Below are 19544 nucleotides of genomic sequence, written 5' to 3' on the forward strand. Positions count from 1 at the left end.
CCTGATGTGCAATGGCTGCGTTGTGCCCTTGTGCCTGACCACGACTCCAATGACGACAGACCCCTGGCTAATTTACTTAATCGGTGGTTGGTTCATGTGATCCAAAAGCTCTGCTACAGTCGACAAATGCTCACTACTTGTTTTAAGTTCATTTATGTGCATATTTATGACATATTTATGCATTTCACTCACGTTGAAGCCTAGGTTTAGCAAGAGTTCTTCAATACAACGAAATGCAGCTCAGCTTTGATTTACCGTTCTTGGTGAACCGATGCTTCAAGTCGAAAACTATCAAGGGAAAGTGAGAGGTCTCTAGAATGAAAGCAGTTCAGACTTAAGATATTTCGAAGAAACGTCACTCTGGCTTAGTTTTTTATGGCACAATTAAATCAGTAACTTTTTTTTTCAGATATGTGATATAACACCACCAGTGAAATTTTATATGAGGCCTGACTACGTAAATGTAGATTGCTACACAGGATTATTTGTCATGGGAACCTAGCCGTTGGAGATGCGGGAACGAGTAGCTTAAAAATTACTTCAAATCTTTCCTCCCTGAACCTCAGACGAACCGAACTACGTTGTGATCGTAATGCCACTCTACAGTATAATCTGCAGCCAAACACATCGTAAGCTACAGGTCAGGGTCTCCATACGCAGTTCCAACGTAATCTCTCAAAACCGCGTGTTTTATCCCCTGTCAACATTTCTTTTTTCTGATTCATCCTACAAGGTCGCTCGTGCTCAAACGAGCTCCTGTAGATTTCAGTAACGTATATTCAACGTTTTTGCTTAGACTAATATCTTCTAACTTAGGACTTAAGACAGGCTAGTATCACCTCAAGGTAGTTTAGAGTTCATTCCGCGTAATAAGTCTTCAAGACCTCTCCCATTGAGTGCAGTGTCCTGCACTCAGTTTTGAACTCAACGTGAAATATTTTCGAAATATTTATCTAAGTCGGGTTGTTTCGCTAACGCTTTGCAAGCGTTCATGCTACAAACAAGCCACTGTAACTGGGAATGCTAGTTCTGAATTCTCAGTCAGGCTTTCCTGTAGCGCCACGACAGCTGTTGCAAGCAGACGTGTTCCTTATAAGCATTTTAACTGAAAAGTGTCGCTTAACACTCCACACCTTGCAAATGTCAGGGTCGGTATTCACCAAAACATCTCGCGTTCGGCTTTTTCATAAGAGTACATTTCAGCCAGCGCTCATACTGGACATATTAGCAAAGGTGGCCAGCCAATGACAGAGAGCACCTCAGAAGAAGAAGGTTTGCGAATAAAGCCCCAGGTGCAAAGTGGCCATAAATGATACCTCGGAGCTTGTCCTCATTTAGGTGAACCTCTTCACCACCTTAGTAGGGTAGCCAACCAGACGCATTTCTGGTTTACATCCTACCTTCTCTCTCTATTTCCTCCTCCACCACTTCAGCGATTTTATAGGTACGCGAAGGATGTAATCCACGGGAGAACCATGGGGACATTAGTTGCAAGATATAAGAAATGGAAGTGGGAAGATACACGTGAATAACTTTAGCAGGAGCTCTACATTAAATTTACTCGTTCTTTAGGATTCCCGAAAGCGTATACTTGTTCGTCTCGTTGAATGTACTCTGATTATGTTCTTTTCAATAGTATGAGGAAGTAAGAGACTACTTAGCCCTTTCTGGTTCTGACGTTTGCGGATGAAGTGAGAAATTTGTACTTCGTAGATCTAAGTGTCGAAACAAAGACAAACGAGAAAGTCGATATTTTTTCTCATTGGCTCTTGACAAATAAATGGCCTCTTATGGTTATTTGGACTAGTTACTTCGCAATAATAAGGATGCAAAGTATTGCATAAACTAACCTGAACGTGGCCACTCAGTTTTTACCACTTAAGTAGTGCGGCCAATCTCTGAAATGGGAGTACGGTATAGCACGATTAAAAGACGGGACAAAAGGAGACACATAGGAACACACACAGCGCTTGTGTGTGTCCCTATGTGTGTTCTTTCGTCCCGTCTTTTAATCACGCTACCGTACTCCCCTTGAAGATGCATCACCAACAAGCCCACATTGCCACCCTCACAATCTCTGAAGCCAGTTTCTCCCCAGTTCAAATGATAAAACTGTCGAGCTTTCAACGTAGATTCAGTTTTTTTTTCAACGTTTTGTTCACTTTGTCAATGTAATTTCTGTAAAGATAAATTGTTGCTCTTGCTCTGCGAATACAAAGCAAATTTCATAGCTAAATTTGTTGCTAAGCTTGCTTCAAAATAATGAAACCATGAAGCCACCCAGCCCAAGCTGAAATGACGTCGCAGCAAAAGCTTTTGTGCTAACACGGCCTCCTGCGTGAAGTCATATTCACAATATACATAAGCACGCACATACTATGTTGTTCTGCAAAGTTCTTTTCCACCAAACAAGAAGTGCCAAGGTTACACGATACATCGTGTGAATTGTAAGAAAGATGGGCGTCACACTTCCCTTAGAGAATCTAATAGTGTCAACACAGTCCGCCTTTTTACAACAGCAGTGCAAAAATATTTGAATAACTTTTTGTATAGCGTATACTAACGCAGCGCCATGACATTCACGCGCGTACGCTTCATTTGCAGTGAAGCACAATGATACGCTGCTATTTCCTTTTTTTATCTTTCCGGCAATGGAACACTCGCCCACACAGATCACGACTCTGACACCGTCCAAGGTTGCTCTGCGGTGTGCTTAGTTGGCTGTCTAGCGCCGCGACCGCATTGTTGCATTCGGCGCTCTGTACATGTGTGATCGCTGACGCCCAAATTTGCTCGTGATGCTTGGTTTTGTGTTTGTGCGCATGCTGGTTTCCACGGTTACAGATAAATCTTTAATTCGGAGTGCACAGGCATCGACAGCACTGCTGGAGGTGCGCACCGCGAAACCGCAGTAGCAGTACTTAGTTCAAGGGCATATAACATCCGCACCCAGCTATATAAATTTGGAAAGTTGCGCCCACTTCGCTGCTGTATCACCAAAAGTCATAGTCCGCGTGCTAATTGTAAGCAGATTTGGAATGACCGAAATCAGCAGCTTAACTGTTTCAATGTCTTAGCGCGAATTATACCGCAAGATTCGAACAAATTTCTCTGTTTCCGTAAAAAAAGCTCAATATCCCTAGATTTAGGGAAATTGCATGCTGGTTCTGCACCCAAAGCAGGTGGTACGCCTTAGACAGCAGGCTCCGAAAACGCCACACAGAAGCCTGACCTAAGCGTAACACGTCACGTGGATGTTTGAAAATGTAAAAGAGATCCATGCACGGCAGATAAGTCGATGAATTACGTATGTACAGTTGCCGACACTCAGATTTGTAAGATCAGATCCAGCATTTGTTTTTTATGCGTGTCAAGTATTTTAGTAAGGTGTTATGATTATTACAAAGATTATTAGACAACAAATTTGGGCTAAGGCAGTCAAATATTGTTACGTAAATAATGCACAAGGTGTAATTACATGAATTTATACACGATGTATTTAAAGTGAGGCGCAAGACATTCAACAAAATAGTGCAGAGCTGTCACGCTGAACGACACTGTCCGGTTCGTCACCTTTAACACAGTTATCGATTTTTCCTTTCGAATTCGGTAGCCTTGCAGCAATATTTACGTTTATGGCAGCTCATGTAATACGCATATTTGAGCGAATGTGTACAGAACAAGGGAAAATACTGATTGAAGTGAAAATGTATAAGGCTGGAATTTTGTGGTCACAGAACACTTAGTACATTTTCACTGGGACAGACTTCATGAAGTCTCAAATGGCCTATACATCGCGTTCCTTACTCGGCTTGCAACTGGACGGCACTAGAACTACCATTCGCTTTTTGTTTTTCTGTGACAAGAAAGTTTCAACATGGTAACTGACATGGATGACGATCGGGATCTTATGAAGGGCCAGCGAAGCCTTTATGAGATCCTCATAAGTTCTTCGAAGAAACAGGGAGAAGTAGCAACCAATCAGTATCTCGTCTTGAGTAATGTGTTCAAAAAGATAAAAGGACTGCAGTACATTTTTCTGGCAGCGATGCCAGCACTAAGTAATTAGCTCTGCAACATGCTAGACACGTGCGTTTAAGCTTAAAAACTCATCTTGCAGCTGGTTCCCTGATGTTTGCCCCCGACGCTGTTTCAATGCCAGAACGTTACAGGTCGTTAATTCCTGCTTTGACGTTCTCGTGCTGCAGTGATGCCATACTAATACAACGTGTTCTGATATCGCTATTTTCCTTTGTCACGCTTCTATGCTTTATAACGTTTAAGCATCCTATGCACTTTTTTTTCTTTTAAAAAACAGCGAAAGGACAAAGTACACGTGGTCGCTCTTGCATTATAAATAGGAATAATACCCTGCTCCTTAATGTACAATGCATCAACAATTGTAACAATACGTGCGCGCATTCTTCAGTAACATATGTAGCAAAAATGAAACCTATGAAAACGCCTGCTCAAACAAAACAGGGACTTAAAAACATGGGTTGTGTAAAAAATTAGTGATGCAAGAAATAAGCCTAAACGAAACAATTTACTGTGAATTTAGGTTCAGTTCCAGGGAATAGACCTAATAATTTCCGTAGCGCACCTTCATAACAGCAGTGGAAGCAGTATAAATTTTGAATTTAATTAACGTAGGCACATGAAAATACTTAAATGTTTCTCCACCTGATGTGACATTTCTGACGCAAAAGCTTGGGCGCTACATGGCTCGGTCGAAAAGTTTCGAGCGAGCAACCTATATTGCACTGATTTTTTATTTAGGGTTTATAAGTCATGGCATTATCACTAGTTGGAGGAAGTTTCATTAAATGGTATTAACAAAATGACAATCCTTGATACGTCTTTACGAGCTGCTCCTGTCGCTCCAATATTGTTCTCATAAATTTACATAACATAGCATGATTACCTTTGTCACGCAATGTCACAGACGGCCCCATCGAGTGCTGAAAAAAAAAGTGAATTAAAAATAACAACCTTCTTTTTCCAGCAACGATTCCTGCCCAAAGTTTGTGAAATATTCCTGCCTCAAAAATTTTTTTTTGGCGCCATCACTTATGAAATCATCGTTTTCCGCAATTTTGGACAACCAATAAGGGAGGATGGAGGTTAATTACCACTGCAAATTTATTTTTCTTGCTTAGGAAAAATAATAATGAGAAGCTGCGAAATCAAGCTTAGTGAGGTTTCACGGGGTCAGGACTTGATTGTTATTGATAGTCAGGAAATCACAACGACAGTTGATCGCACAAAGAGTAAAAGTCGACATTTATTTTCACCATTCAGCTCTGTTGCGGTTCTCGCACATAATATCGCACCATTCTTGATTGAAGTGCCATAAGGACAAAAAAATGGCAAAATGTTATGTAATATAAATTGCGAAACATTTTGTTGTTCTTAATTCGAAAGTTTGTCACATAAAGCGGGTGATAAATTTTTTGCGTGCGAATGAATCTTGTTCTCATAATCTCACATGATGGTATCTTCACTAGCTCGTGAATGCAGCTTTTTGCGCACAAGACGAGGACGAAGAAGAGGCTGAGACAGGCGAGCGCGTGTAAGTATGTTGGTCAGCGCGGACGATGCCTCAATGACAGGCTACGGGAGCATCGCCACAATGCGATAGAAATGGGAGGGGGTTATTATGATGCCCACTGTAGAAATTGTACGCCAAGTCCCGCAGACGCCACAAATACGGTCCATGTAAACCGCTGTATAGTGCCTGCTCAACCGTGAGCAGAAATCTTAATCAGTTAATCTGGGAAATTATCGAAGCGGGATTGATTGAAAGGAGTGGTGGCACCTGCGTGTCACAACCATCCATCGCCCTTTCCGGCAAGGAGCTATCCTTCTTGCGCAGAGATAGGTATCTTCTGCGAGAGGCGCCCACGTGATGTGTCTCGGATTCTGGTATATATAGCGGTCACTTGCTTCAAAATGAAACAACGTTGTAAGTCTGCGCTCGTGTGCCTCAACCTCTCTTCTTCGTCCTCGTCTTGTGTGCAAAAAGCAGCATTCACGGCATCTTAAGTATTCAAACATTTAAAGTTTATCATGTCGCGTTCCAAATTGCAAGAGTGACGAGTGTTTTTTTCTGCTGTGCTGTAATGAAACCTGGTAACTTTCCTAAGTTGCAATTTATTGCTAGAAAGAAGCTCTCATAGCCCGCCATACATCAGAGACACCGATAGATAAAAGCAGCAGTAGAGTAGCAGTCTAAAGAAGGATACTGTTTTTAAATAATGTCTAAACACGTCTTTGAGATTAAACACAAATTGTATGCAAGCCGTGGGTAACCTCTTACGTGGCACACTACATCGTTAAGTGGTGTTAAAGAAAATAAGTGCTTTCCTTAATTGTGCCGCTAAGCAAGTGTTTTTTTTTCCTTGTTCCTATTCATTTATTCATTCTATTCTTCAGATCGGCCTCAAACGCACAGCGATTTTTTGCCTTGTTTTATCACGCCCCCGGAGAATTTGTCCAGCGATACGCCCATTCCATATTGTGGTGAGCCCAATCAGGAACGCACCACCTTTCGCTTAGCATTCCCAAGCATTGTAAACATCTTCACATATTGACGGCGCTCTTCGCACGCCTCAAGAACGCTTTCCTCTATGCTTCAAATAAGTCTCACAAGATCTTGGGAAAACAAGCAGCGCCACATTGTCCTCAGGGCAACCTCCGAACACCTATAGTAAAGTTTCTTCTGCCTTCAACTCGCCCCTCCCCTTTCTCCCCCCCTCTCCTATCCAAAGCGCGGTCATATCACGCGCGTTCTTTTCACAAGTACGCACACTTGAAGACGACAATTTAGTTGGAGTGAACTGGCCTCCCAACTGAAATGCAACGGTAGCAATCATGCACCCAGATTTTTATCCCCTTTTCATTGATGATGAGTCAGCAAAAAAAAAAAAAGAAGAAACGTCACGCAGTCCTGTGTAAACACGAGAAGAAATCTCTGCTATTGTCTGCAGAACTTGATAAGCTTGTCAGGACTGATTCCAGAACAAACATCTACCTATAATGCACGCCATTATGTAACAGCAATTTCCGTCAGAACGTTAAAGCGCAATTCGTATCTTCGTGGCAATTCGTATCCGCTCATCTGGAGGCGTTTACTTCTGGAGCCTTTCTTTTTAACAAGCAAATTTGGAGAACGTGATTTCGCAGGGATTCGCACCACGACACCCTTGAAAGTCAGAACCCGAACTCAAACAAATCTACCTTGCCAACACGGTTCAGCACGTTTACCTCTATGACCTTATACTCTGTGTAATGTCATATTGTAGGGTAGCCAACCATGCTCAGGCCTGGTTCACCTCTCTGCCTTTCAGTCATGATTTTCTCTCTATCCTGAAGTCGCTGTGGCGGTAATAATTGTGCCACTGATGCATGCTGCTACCCCCTTTACACCGGTAATCCAGTTTGATTTGGCACAAACCGATGTATTTCTTTCTAATCAAATAAAAATAATATTTTTTAAGCGAGCACTTGTGCGCACTGGTGCACAAGTTAATGATGATGCGTTCTTCATAGTTACGATAGTAACGTTTAAGTCGATTAGGCAAAGCTTGTTTACGCAGTAAAAGAAAACTTAAGAAGATTATCTGGCGAGGTTTTGCGCCGGCCACGTCAGCCAGAACTAAGCGCGCTTACGTAAGGTAACGTTGATGCACTTGCCATTATAGCTTTTTTTTCCTACAGCTACTGAAAGAAAAAGATATATATAGAGAGAAATCCGTCCAGGGTGCGCATGTCAATAGCCTTCCGCAGATATTATTCACCATCTTTTTATTTGTTATTTCCTGCCCGAGAAATCAGGGCAGACTTAGCGTTGCGTAACATGTGGAGATGCATAGTTGCGTAATTTCTTTTTCATCATAGCGATACCACTTAATGTACGTCTCACGTTTTTCTGGCACGCAAAGAAAAGACAATATTCCAAACTTCAGTGGAGGGGGTCGTTAAGTTTCACGTGGTAATTTCCTTTTCCGTCTTTTGACATGCGCTTATTTTTCTTTCTTATTGGGGTTATTATTTTTTGTTTTACGCGAAGGCAGTTTAAAGTTGCCGTTTTAATCAACTCAATCTTCTGTTGTTGTTGCTAGTCAGTTGCAGAAGTATTCTAAAATGTGAGTGCGATAGAAGCTTGATCTTGGTTTTCCGAAAAAATGTCAGTCGCAGAAATGCCATGAGTGACACCCAGCACGGTGACATCCTGTGCGAAAACAGCTGCGGCGAATGGGCCAATTTTGTCCAGGTTGAGCGACAACAGAAACTTTGACTCTGTATTGCGCTGCATACGGCTTATTAGAGCGCTTGCGCGTAACGTATTGCACCTACTTCAGTGCGTTATTCGTCCGCTGTGCCATTGTGGCCACGTTGATGAAGATGTATGACACTCTATTCTCGACTCCCCACGGCAGGGCACACCCAGGTGAAGATTGAATCAATGTTGTTAAACCGTGGACATTCAACACTGCAAAAAGCATTAGGCCCGTAGCCGACAACGGGGCTACAGAAGAGACTACACTCAGGGCTCTAAAAGTCCTTTTTGTAGAAAGTATAATAATCTTCGGCTTCTACCAAATGTTCGTGAATGAAATCACTAATTGTTCTACCACCACAAGTAGCAGATGTGTTGCTTGAGTTTGCCTTTGTTGTATGTGATTATGTACTTATCGTTTTGGCAGGCAGCATCGTGTGGTTATGCCAACCATCTTGTCTGCAAAACCTAAATTACTTGCATGTTTTAAAATTCGTTTGTATACTTTCACTTGTTTACGAAACCGTACGTGTGTGTCTCTTAGTGTACTTTTACTTCCTTCTGCACCTTCCTTTACCCATGTGCGAAACTTCAAACATGTTCAAGATATTTCATGCCTTCAGTGTCTTGCGGTGTTTTCCATGCTTCTGCTTTCGTTTGTGCTGCTAAGAGAAGTAGCCGGTGCCACTAAAGGCACAAAACCCTCCTTTAAGCTCACCGAAAAAAAAAAAGAAACTAAGGTGAAAGGGACGACAACAATTATACAATGACGATGTTTACCACGACGAAAAATAATGGAAAAGACGTTAGTAGTAAGCGCGACGGTAAGTAGTATGAATGAGACAGCACACAAGAGCCTACTGGAATACGTACAAAATATTGCTTCGTGTGTTTCCCTCCTTCGTTTTTGAGTGCCCTTCAAGTCGCTCTACTCACCATCATACTTAAAACGAGTTCAACTAGAATGCGATGGTGACTTCGGCTCGACGTTATCATTGACTATGGAAAACTACGCTATGTCACCGTGGGTCGTACGCGGCAGAGGTCACAATACAAGCACATCACTAAACGAGTTTTGCGACAAGGGGCGAACTGACCTCACGTGAACTGACCCTACGCCTATGACGTCACTGTTGTTACGACCACATGAAGCCAGCAGCGGCAATCTTTGCACTCTGCTTAAGCTCGACTCCGTGATTGCTGCTTTTGCTGCAAAAGGCACGAATAGGGAACAGAACTTGCACACATGCTCCTGGATTTGTGTTTGTTTTTATTATCACGATAATAATTTAGCATTGTGAAACATAGTTCCAGCGCACATTTGAACAAGGACGAGGCGAGAAAGACAACACAAACGCCGGACTTCAACAGAGTTGAAGTCCGGCGTTTGTGTTGTCTTTCTCGCCTCGTCCTTGTTCAAATGTGCGCTGGAACTATGTTTCACAATGCTAATCATAACCAACTAGCCCAGCTGTCCATACTTAGGAATAATTTAGCGTAATGATACTTTTTGTCGGGTCGTAGTTATTCATCGTATTAGATATCGGATGGCTCAATGCACACAGTCGTTCTTCGTACGGAGACAGTTGGACAGGTGGGGACGGTAGCTCTTTCAGGGTTTCAAGTATTTTGGTTACCAATCCTCCCTGGAGACATGGGATGCCGCGGGGCCGGACTCTCGCACCTCTCTGTGGAGGAACTCGGCGAAGAGGACGTCGGGCTGGTTTCTTTTTTTGTCCGTGGCGTTGCCGCGCCGAGCGCCACGTCATAAGATATTCAAAAGCCTGTGCTCCCCGAGTAAAGACGGGTTCGCGAAAGTGAAAGAAAACGAGGAAAGGCGAAAAGAGAAGGAAAACATATTACGGCCACGCTCGAGGCAATAAGCAGCAAAGCAGCTCAATCTGGCGCCTCTCACTCGTTCTCTCAATCTGCTGGCGGTGGTACATTCTCCTTGCGCGCCGCCTATCCGTAAATTCCGTGCACCACTGAAGAAACTGAAGCGGCCAGTCATGTGATCTGCCGACTGATGGAGCAATAAATTGATTTAAACGCGAGCGCATCGCGTGAGATGTCCTCACCTAGGAAAAGTGTCAGACCACGCAGTTTCTGGGAAGTTTAAACCCTGTGACGCAAGTGGATGTTTATGCTTCGCAACTGGGAGTTATTCGGCATTCCTAGATGGTGTCGTGCCAGATGGTGTGACGTCCTGGAAGTTTCCAATGCAGTGTCAACTGTCGCGAAAGCTTTGGTGCTTGAAAGACGTGGCTTGACCACGATGTGTTTATATTCTGCACATTGAAAGTGCAGCCCGAAGCTATAAAAAGTGGGTCGAATTAGAAAATTATATTTATTGAATAACAAAGAAAAGCACCCATGCATCCACTCCCAGCGGTGAAACACGCATTATCGAAACAAGCGGGAGAAGTCGAATTACGCATGGCTGACGCATGCCTGACGCATATCGCTCACCCATAGGCTTAAGGGTCTATCCTTTCTCTCTAGCCTTGCACGTCACCCGGGGGGGTTCATGTCGTTGCGAAAATAAATATAAAAAAGTTGTTGTTGCTTCAGACCTCGCCTGTATTCGTGCCCATAGCATGTCTGGAAACTACAAACTTTTCATAACCACATTTGCATGCAATTTCTTAAGAATATAAAAAGTGAAACGTTTAAATAAAAGCCTTACTCTCATCAAGACGGACCAAGGCGGTGGCAATCTGAATCCATATTTTCTAGCGGACTTGTGCAGTTCTCTCATTTCTACCGAAATTGGGGTGTCACAGAGCACCATTTACGACAAAATTGTTTGCTATTTAGATCTTATACAATATAGCTTTTTTTAAAGTTTTCTGCGCATCACTAGCGCTTGGTAAATACCAGCAAGGAGTTGACGCACGCAGGGGTTGTGAATACCGACGAACATCAGTCGTTATTATTTTGCGTCCTTTACTGCACACACACAAAAAACAAGTATGACGAACTGCGCCAACAATAGTTGCCAAATACAATCGCTGAAGCTTGATTCCAGAACTGCTTTGCGACAGATAGCCGGTGGCCAGCGTTCGGCATTGCCACGTGTTCTTCCCCGGATAATGGCCATAGCTCAGCCCTGCTTATCATCAGTGATGATAAGAGAACATACTAATCAAACTTGATGAGGGGAATGATGAGGTGATGAGGCTAGCACTTCAGAGTGATGAACACGTAACTTTCTATGTCGAGACCTATGGCGTGTGTCCTCAGTTAAGTCTCTTCAGAAATGCTGTGGAAAAAACTACGTCATCATTCTGCGCCGTATAAGTAGAATCGATTACATTACGATATGGCACAGTGTTCATTGATGGCGTTAATAGCAATACGTTGTTGCGGGCAGAAGCCCAAGGAATACGGAGTGCTTCTTCAAACTGAGCTAGCGGTACACTGTTGCAGCAGTAAGCTATGCCCTTACATTACATTACGCCCTTACAACTCTTACATGATGCTGAGTTCATCTAGGATCGACATATTCCGTGATGGGTACTGTTCACAGACAATGTTTCTGCCCTGGGTGAGCACAATTTATCCTCAAGCTTCTAAAAAGTTTCAGAAGCGGTTTGAACGTTCATTTCGTTCCATTCAGAACCTAAACAATCTAGGAAAGAACTACGTCGCTTGGTTCTATCCTCGCCGCTTCAAAGCAATGTCCTGGTCAACGGTAGTACCAGATAGTTTTGAGCATCGAAACTGTGCTTTCTTTCTACATGTTTGACGTTTTAACTTACCATTATGAATAAATGACTGAGCAGGTGGTCGCAGTGCTTGTTTTCTCTTGCTCAGCATTCACGGTTACAGCAAGATCTGTGTCAAATGAAACAGATACCCAAAGGGTGACTCGAGAAACGTAGCAGTTTGACTATAATGACGTAAAAATTCCGCCCCTAAACTGGCATCGCACCTGCAACAAAGCTATTCACCGCGTCTTGTTGTCCGCACGCATGACGATTCTTTTCCTGCAATTGTAAGTATCGAAAAGGAACCGGCAAGTTCTGCAGAAAATTGTCTTCACCGATGTCTGCGTGCGTAAAGCCTCGCAACGCGAGCCTCGTGTGCGACAAAAAAAAATGTGTCGTCGCCCATAAAGGAATGCATTTAATGGCGGCATTCCTTTACGAATTTATACCAGGCCGGCACGTGGTGTCTTTCTTGGGCCTCTTCTTTCAGAATAGCGCCGAGTATTGAAAATCATAAACAAGTTGTTGCCTCTTGGCGTGGCTCGAACTAACGATGCCTCGAATGCGAGCGAGGTTCTAACCAGTGTGTACCGCAGGCAGTTCCAGATCGAGCATGGTAAGCTTCCCGCACGTGTGGCGAGCTAATTAGATGCACCGCTTTGCGCATACTTCGAAGCGAACAGCATCGAGTTGTAAGTGTTGGTACGATTTGTGCGCTGCAATTCGAAGTATAAGATGAGGACGGGCGCGCAGAGTTGGGTGTTTCTGGCATTGCAACGCCAAGCTGGACATTTATTGGGTGGCCGCGATGTGAGACTTTCTGAACGTTTCGTTCAGAACTGGAACCCGGCACGGCGAATGGCTGTGATCGCGTGCGTGGCAGCGGAAAAGCAGATTTCTGTATGACCGCTGCCACATACTTCGCATGAGGATTAATAAATTTAAAGTAGTCGTCGGAGGCAATATCTCTGAATGACCAGTCTCCACAGACGGTAAGGAGACACAGTATTTGCATAAATTTAAAAAAGAAATAATCTTGAGTATGTTACAGTAGGAACAATTTACTGTGCTTATCTGATGAATTGGAAATATCTCAGCGACCTCTGGTTGTCAGATGAAATTGCCCTGTTGAACAACTCCGGATAGAAATCGCAACAAATTATCAACCGTCTCAACTGGGAAAGGGCCAAGATAGGTCTGAGAAATAGCAAGGTAAACATAAAGGTGGCATTCGATAGCATGACAAGGTAAGTAGTGTTTCTGTATGCTAAGCCAGCCACTCGAAGCTGCGCAAGGGCACATTTACCGAAATCATAAAAGCATACAGTGCTGCCAGGTTATAGCCGTACGTACTGCTTCCTGCTCAGAAGTGCGAACTCATTGCCTATGGTCCGTCGCGGAGGGCGACAAGTAAAATTTTGGAAAAGAAATTTTGAGTGCAATGTCGGAGACCACAGGGCTTTGTCAGCCATTCGGAGAAAGGTCGCTCAGCGTTTGCTCGCTTTCTGTTCGCTGGTTGAACGAACCGCAGCTGCTCGTTTTCTTTACAATACAAGATCGAGCACTGCATAAATACACCTAATTAGCATGTGGCACGTTGCAGCCTGTCGGTGCGGCCACGTTCACCAGCAGAGATGCAGAGGGCGTAAAGGCGGCTCGCACACTACAGCCATGCATAATAAAGTAGGCCCATTTTCGGCCATCCGACCTATGACGATCGATACGGCAATTCACTACGACCCATTGTGATGCTTTGACTATGCGGGCTGAAAGCGAGGAAAAGACTTGAATTCTCGTGTTTCTTGCTTGTTTTTTCCTTGTGCTCGATTTTCACCCGGTAGCTATTTACTGATGTGAACGAGAACCTAAGCAAAAGTGATTATCGTTTCATTCGTTCTTATGCGAGACTTGCGTTGTCGAAAATGAAAATCCAACCGCCTTACGGGACTGCTATTGGAGACTCAAACACGCAATGAAGGAGTCGACTCACAATTCACAAACTTGAGGAATTCTTTTCACAGCCACTTTTAACACAAGGCATCCTTCTACTGCCTTACGGGACACCGGTTAGTTGCACTTCGCTGTATGCTCTTCCACGAGAAGGAAAATTGAGCGCTTATTACGCGGTGCTTCATCGCATTCATCGCGTTGTGGAACAGGTATCGTTCTTTTCTTTCCTTCTTTTTTTTGCGATGCCCAGATATTCTCTTTGGCGTCTGAGGAAACTTGAATTGAGATAAGCCACAAGTAGCAAACTGTGCATACTATTCAAATGAGCCGTCGCTGACACTTCCTGTAAAATAGTTCCAGTCGTGGAACATGGCTGAGAGTGTACGTCGCCATTTTACATCGCACAGAATTCATCATCGGGGAGTAGAGAGAACTCCGTACGTATTCAATAGATAGATAGATAGATAGATAGATAGATAGATAGATAGATAGATAGATAGATAGATAGATAGATAGATAGATAGATAGATAGATAGATAGATAGACCATTGATTGATTGATTGATTGATTGATTGATTGATTGATTGATTGATTGATTGATTGATTGATTGATTGATTGATTGATTGATCGATTGACTGATTGTTCTCATACCATGCCTCCTTTATCGTTCTGTCAAAGTTGCTTCGGATAAGTACCTGCGTTTCAAAATGCCGTCGCAAGCAACCTCGTTCAGGTGAGCTACTTCCACGCTAGCACCGCACACTGCACCGTTTCGGCGATATCTATAGCATCGCTCATTCTTTCTTTACTATTGCCGCGTGCCTTGATTTGAAACGAGCATGTGGAAGAAAATATTCTTTTTTTAGCATTCGGCAAGCGCGACGCGTAGGTAGCGGATTGCACCTTCGACTGCAAAGGCGTCGCGGAGACGCCGTGATGAAGAGAAAAAGAAAGAAAAAGAAAAAAAGTAGAGGTTTAGAAGCACGGACGGAAAGAGCGTGCGAGCGCCGAGAGGAATTGATTGCTTCCGGAAATATAAATTCGCTCGGCATGAGCTCAGCCTCTCGAGACGTGGTACCAAGGTGAAAAAAAAAGAAGGAAAAGACGAGGTGCGACACGCATTGCAAGAAAAGGAACAAAAAAGAAAAGGAAGCAGGCACGGTGAGCTGGAAGATTCAACTCGCCGACGTTATCACGTCGTTACTTATTAAAGCACCTTCTCGGGATTGTAGGAGTAAGAAGAGGAAGAGGGGGTGTGAGGAGGAGGGAACGCGAAGCTGCTTTGCTCGAGAAAGGAAGGTCACAGGCGGGACGACGTCAACCAGCGAATGGAAGAGGAAGATGTGGTATTGCGACATGTCTAGAAATAAAATTTGGACAGAAACACCGCAGGTCTGTGTCCCCGGACGAATGGCGCAAAAAATAGCTACCGCTGGACCCTGTAATCGGTCGACTGGGGGAAGCTGTGGTGACGATCGGTTTGACTGGTCGTCGCATGAAACGTAAGTTTGTCGGCCGCTTCCAGCGCACCAGCGAACAACAAACGCAAAAAAAAGCGCCCGTGGCCCGCGCGTTGGGGGCACGTTAAAGATCCCCTGGCGGTCAAAATTCAATCTGGAATCCCTCGCGCACTGCGGCGTGTCTAATAATCAAATGGTTGTTTTGGCAAGTAAAATCCCCGGCATTCAATTCAACAGTCGATCGCTCCTGTGTGGGCCTGCTCGCATTGGGGCGCTTTTTTCTACAAGCGAAGGCGTCGGGATTACTTGGCGTTGCGGAAGCAGACGACACCCTGTCTAATGCTAGGCCACGCACTACCGGTGCGGGGGCGGTAGTTGGGAGCAGCCTTTTTACTCGATCGCTTTAATGACGCGTCTTTCCTGTTTAATTTATTTCTCGATAGATTCGACGGGGACGCACAAGAAACAAAACGAAAAATAAGAATCAGAAATATACGCGTCTATTTTGCGGGCGTTCAAAGAATTAGGAACATTAGAGGGAAGTTCGCACGCTACGCGACCACCTGCGACGTCACACAAGGTAATGTAGGTAAATAATTATAGCGATGGGAAGACAAAAAATATGAGTAACGTGGCGTCGCACGCGTAGTTCAAACCAGTGAAGTGCCGCTTACGGTTCACAATAAGTTTAACTCTGTTTGTCGAAAGTGCTGTAAAACATTTCCCTCGATAGGGAACTTGGTATCTCGTATTGTTCTACATCTGCGCTAGGATGCCTCCAAGTTTGAACGGCTTCCATTGACTCCTATACTTCAAATTCTGCGTTCACTTTCTGAGAAAACCGCCCCAGTAAACTTCTGTGGTTACGGCGTCGCGCTACTGAGCTCGAGGTACCTATTCGATCCCGGTCGCGGCGTCCTAATTTCTGTGGCAGCAAAATACAAAAAAAAAACGCTCGCCTACTTAGATTTAAGTACACGTTAAAGAAACCTACTTGGTCAATATTAATACGGTGTTACCTACTACGTCGTGCCTCGTAATCGTATCGTGGTTTTGGTGCGTAAAACCCCTGCTTTTAACTTACCTCTGGAAAAATGATTACTGCTACACAACAGTAGGTAATGTGCCAGTGAGGAGGGTATACTTCTCTTTTTCGCGAGATTGCCTGATCTATGATCGCCTGGTTAGTTATTCGCGAGATACTACATGCTTCCTCCAGGCACTTCAACGTGGTTTTAAATATCACGTGGGAATAACGTTTCAACATAGCAGTGGCTGTTTCTCTTCAACACTGTTCCCCGTTCTTATAACGCATACTTAAAAAAGTAAGTAGTTCAAATATTTGGAACGCTGACTTACTTATGATTTTACGTGGCCCATGTGCGATTTGGAAAGTGGGTTTTCCTCAATAACTTTGCCAAACCGCGTGAGGATCTGAACTTCGATATACTGATCCTTTTGAACTGTAATTTATTGCATTTCGAGTATTATTATTTTTTATTTTTTTTTGTCACATTGGCAAAGAGCTGTACTTTCGCGAACGTTTCAGATTCATTATACAGAGAAAGTTTGCTCATCCTCTATTGGTTCGACATGTGTTCGGTTCCCTCTTAGATATTAACGCAAGGGAAACGAAATTTTAGCGTAAAAGTGCACCACAGTTGACCGCCGGAGCTAATTCTCAGTAGCATGTTTGCTTCTGTGTTTTCTCCCTTGGCTGCGCTCTATCCACTTAGTGCGATGTATTGCCTGCAATAACCTCAACAAATGAACAATGAACAAATGAACAATGAACAACACTGAACAAATGAACGTTAAGAGATTGCGCTTAAGCATCGAAGCAAAGCCAGCCGTCGGAACACAATACATCACCGCATTTGTGTAGACGACCCCGACGCCAAAGTGCAGGATGAAGGAGCCAATAGCTTCACCAAGTGCGTCAAAGCTGTGTGGAAAGGTTTCCTTCAGGACGAAAGGAGGCGCGAAGGTAAAACATTAGTACTATATCCTTGCAAAAAATTAAAAAAAAAAACACTAAGGGCACTATAGGGAGCCGTTAAGGAAGCATGCGGCTTGACCTTACTCTAATCATGATTTTCTTAGCAGGCTAAAGAAAAGATCAATGGGTAAATTTGTCATCTACCCTAGTGTAGCTCGAAAGTAGAAAAAACAAGCCGTATGTGTTCCTCGAAAGAAAAATTCGTCCTCGTCCGGTTATTGTCAACTCCAAAGCTTTCTTCCTTATAAACTTGTGTGTGTGTCCGTTGTAGCTTCGTGCTACACTCCGGTGGGCTACAACATTTCCCTTTCCCGAACCTTCCTCCACCTTACGAGATCCCACAGAACTGATTTGCCAAGACGAAGGTGCTTTAAAACTTCTAACAACGTTTTATACAGTGGTACGTGACACAGTTTGGTGGGAATTATACACGTGTGTGGGGGAGTCATCGGCGCCGGCGTAGCTGCATATCTAGATGAGCTGCAGCTCCGCCTAATCATGTGTTTGTCGAAGGCGTGTTAGCTTTGGCACATGTGACTTTCGTAATACTTGGTTCTTATAACGTGTAAGATGTTCCTCGCCTTCTGTTTATAGCTGTGCGAGAGATTTTAGATGACGGACCTAATCTGATACGACAGCACTAGAGATCAGCGGACGAAATGTGTTAACGAACACGTCTGTCTGCCCACCTTATTCACGCATTAGCAACATGCGTACGCCAGACCAGTTCAGCACCATCGTTAAGGGACACCAAACGGAAATATTAGGCCGAGTCAGAACAGTAGATTATGCGTCTTGAAGCCTATCATCGTTTTTTTACGTGCGAATGTATGGCTTGGTTGGCGTAGAAGATTGCCATCGAAAGTCTCCTTGGCTGCTGCTCAATTTGAACCACCCGCGCCAAAATGGACAAGTTGAAACTATTCTCACGTGACCTCCCTCTCCGACGCTCTCCACGAATCAGCCAGTGCTGGCGTCACGTGAAAGGTATCATAGTACAGAACAGATTTGGTCACTTCATTTGTTTTTATTTTTGTCACATTATAGCATCCAAAAGATTTGTTCTCTCTAAGGATTAAGATTTAGTTATTACAGAAGCCTAAGCTTTCAATCTAGCTCGACCTAACATTTTTACTCCATTTGGGATTAATGGGTGCACGTTGATAGGAAATTGTGTGCCGGAGAAAGCAGGTAAAGCGGAGCAACTGCCTACTGCTTGTACAGATTTAACAACATTTCTGTGTGAGCTGTCAAGGGTTGTAGAACAACGAATTACACTCAGGCGAGCGTTATTTGGACCCCTGGCAAAGGGAAGTGCCGATCTACATATGTTACTAGATGCAAAATATCATCCATCGTGTGCACATTCAGCGCTTGCCATACTTCAAAGTAGTACATTCTTCATTCTTGCCACAAGTGAAGTCTGGCATCGATCTTCTTCATCACTTTCCAATGGCAGCTTGTCACGTCGATAGGGCAAAAGGAACTATTGATAGATGATTCTTGACAGGCTTTAGTAAAGGAGCGACCCGTGTAATTTTCCAGGAAGGTGAATCTATATACTGCAGGTTGATGGCAACTGATGAAAGAATTGACTGACGCTTCTGCCTGTTCTACAAAGCGAATGAATTCGGGTATTTTGAGTTTTCAATGGGCCGCGATGATTCGCAGGCCGAACTCGTTCACCCCAGGCTGTTATCAGAATTCTATGGACTGAAGGTAAATTCCTGCATGCTTGTTGCTGCATTATTGGCACGCTTAATGGGCACCGTATCTCTCCACAAACGCAGTTATCTAAAAAAGATCAACAGATTTAAGAGATTCCTTCGCCTATGAACTAATTTACTGCGACAGCAGCATTCTCCTACAGCGAAGACCATCTTATTTTCCTTTAGCTGCTCCTTCTTCAAATAATTCGGATAACCCATTACGGACAGCTGGACAATAATTGTTTTTTTTTTGTTATTATTTGTTTTGAAAATATATATGCATTCATGTCTTGAGTGTATAAGCGGCATCGCTAAGGCGACACACGTGGGGACATCAGCAAGAGTTAACAGAGGTCTGTACACAAAAGGCGTGCAAAGACTGCGGAGGGTATTTGGTTCTCTACTAGCGAAGAGGAGTGAAAGGAGGTGGAATA

General features: G+C 43.8%; 1 long non-coding RNA gene across 3 annotated transcripts in view; it reads right to left on the bottom strand.

Moving 5' to 3' along the window:
- Positions 1-19544, bottom strand: part of LOC135904748 (uncharacterized) — a 76966-nt gene that overhangs the window by 45310 nt on the left and 12112 nt on the right. For 2 of the 3 annotated variants that reach the window (XR_010565196.1, XR_010565195.1), the window contains exon 2: positions 17275-17364. The exons of the other annotated variant lie outside the window; for it this stretch is intronic. This is a non-coding gene — a long non-coding RNA (uncharacterized lncRNA). The remainder of the gene's footprint in view (positions 1-17274; positions 17365-19544) is intronic. 3 annotated transcript variants of the gene reach the window in all.

This window comes from Dermacentor albipictus, chromosome 7, assembly GCF_038994185.2.
Source record: "Dermacentor albipictus isolate Rhodes 1998 colony chromosome 7, USDA_Dalb.pri_finalv2, whole genome shotgun sequence".
Taxonomy (NCBI): domain Eukaryota; kingdom Metazoa; phylum Arthropoda; class Arachnida; order Ixodida; family Ixodidae; genus Dermacentor; species Dermacentor albipictus.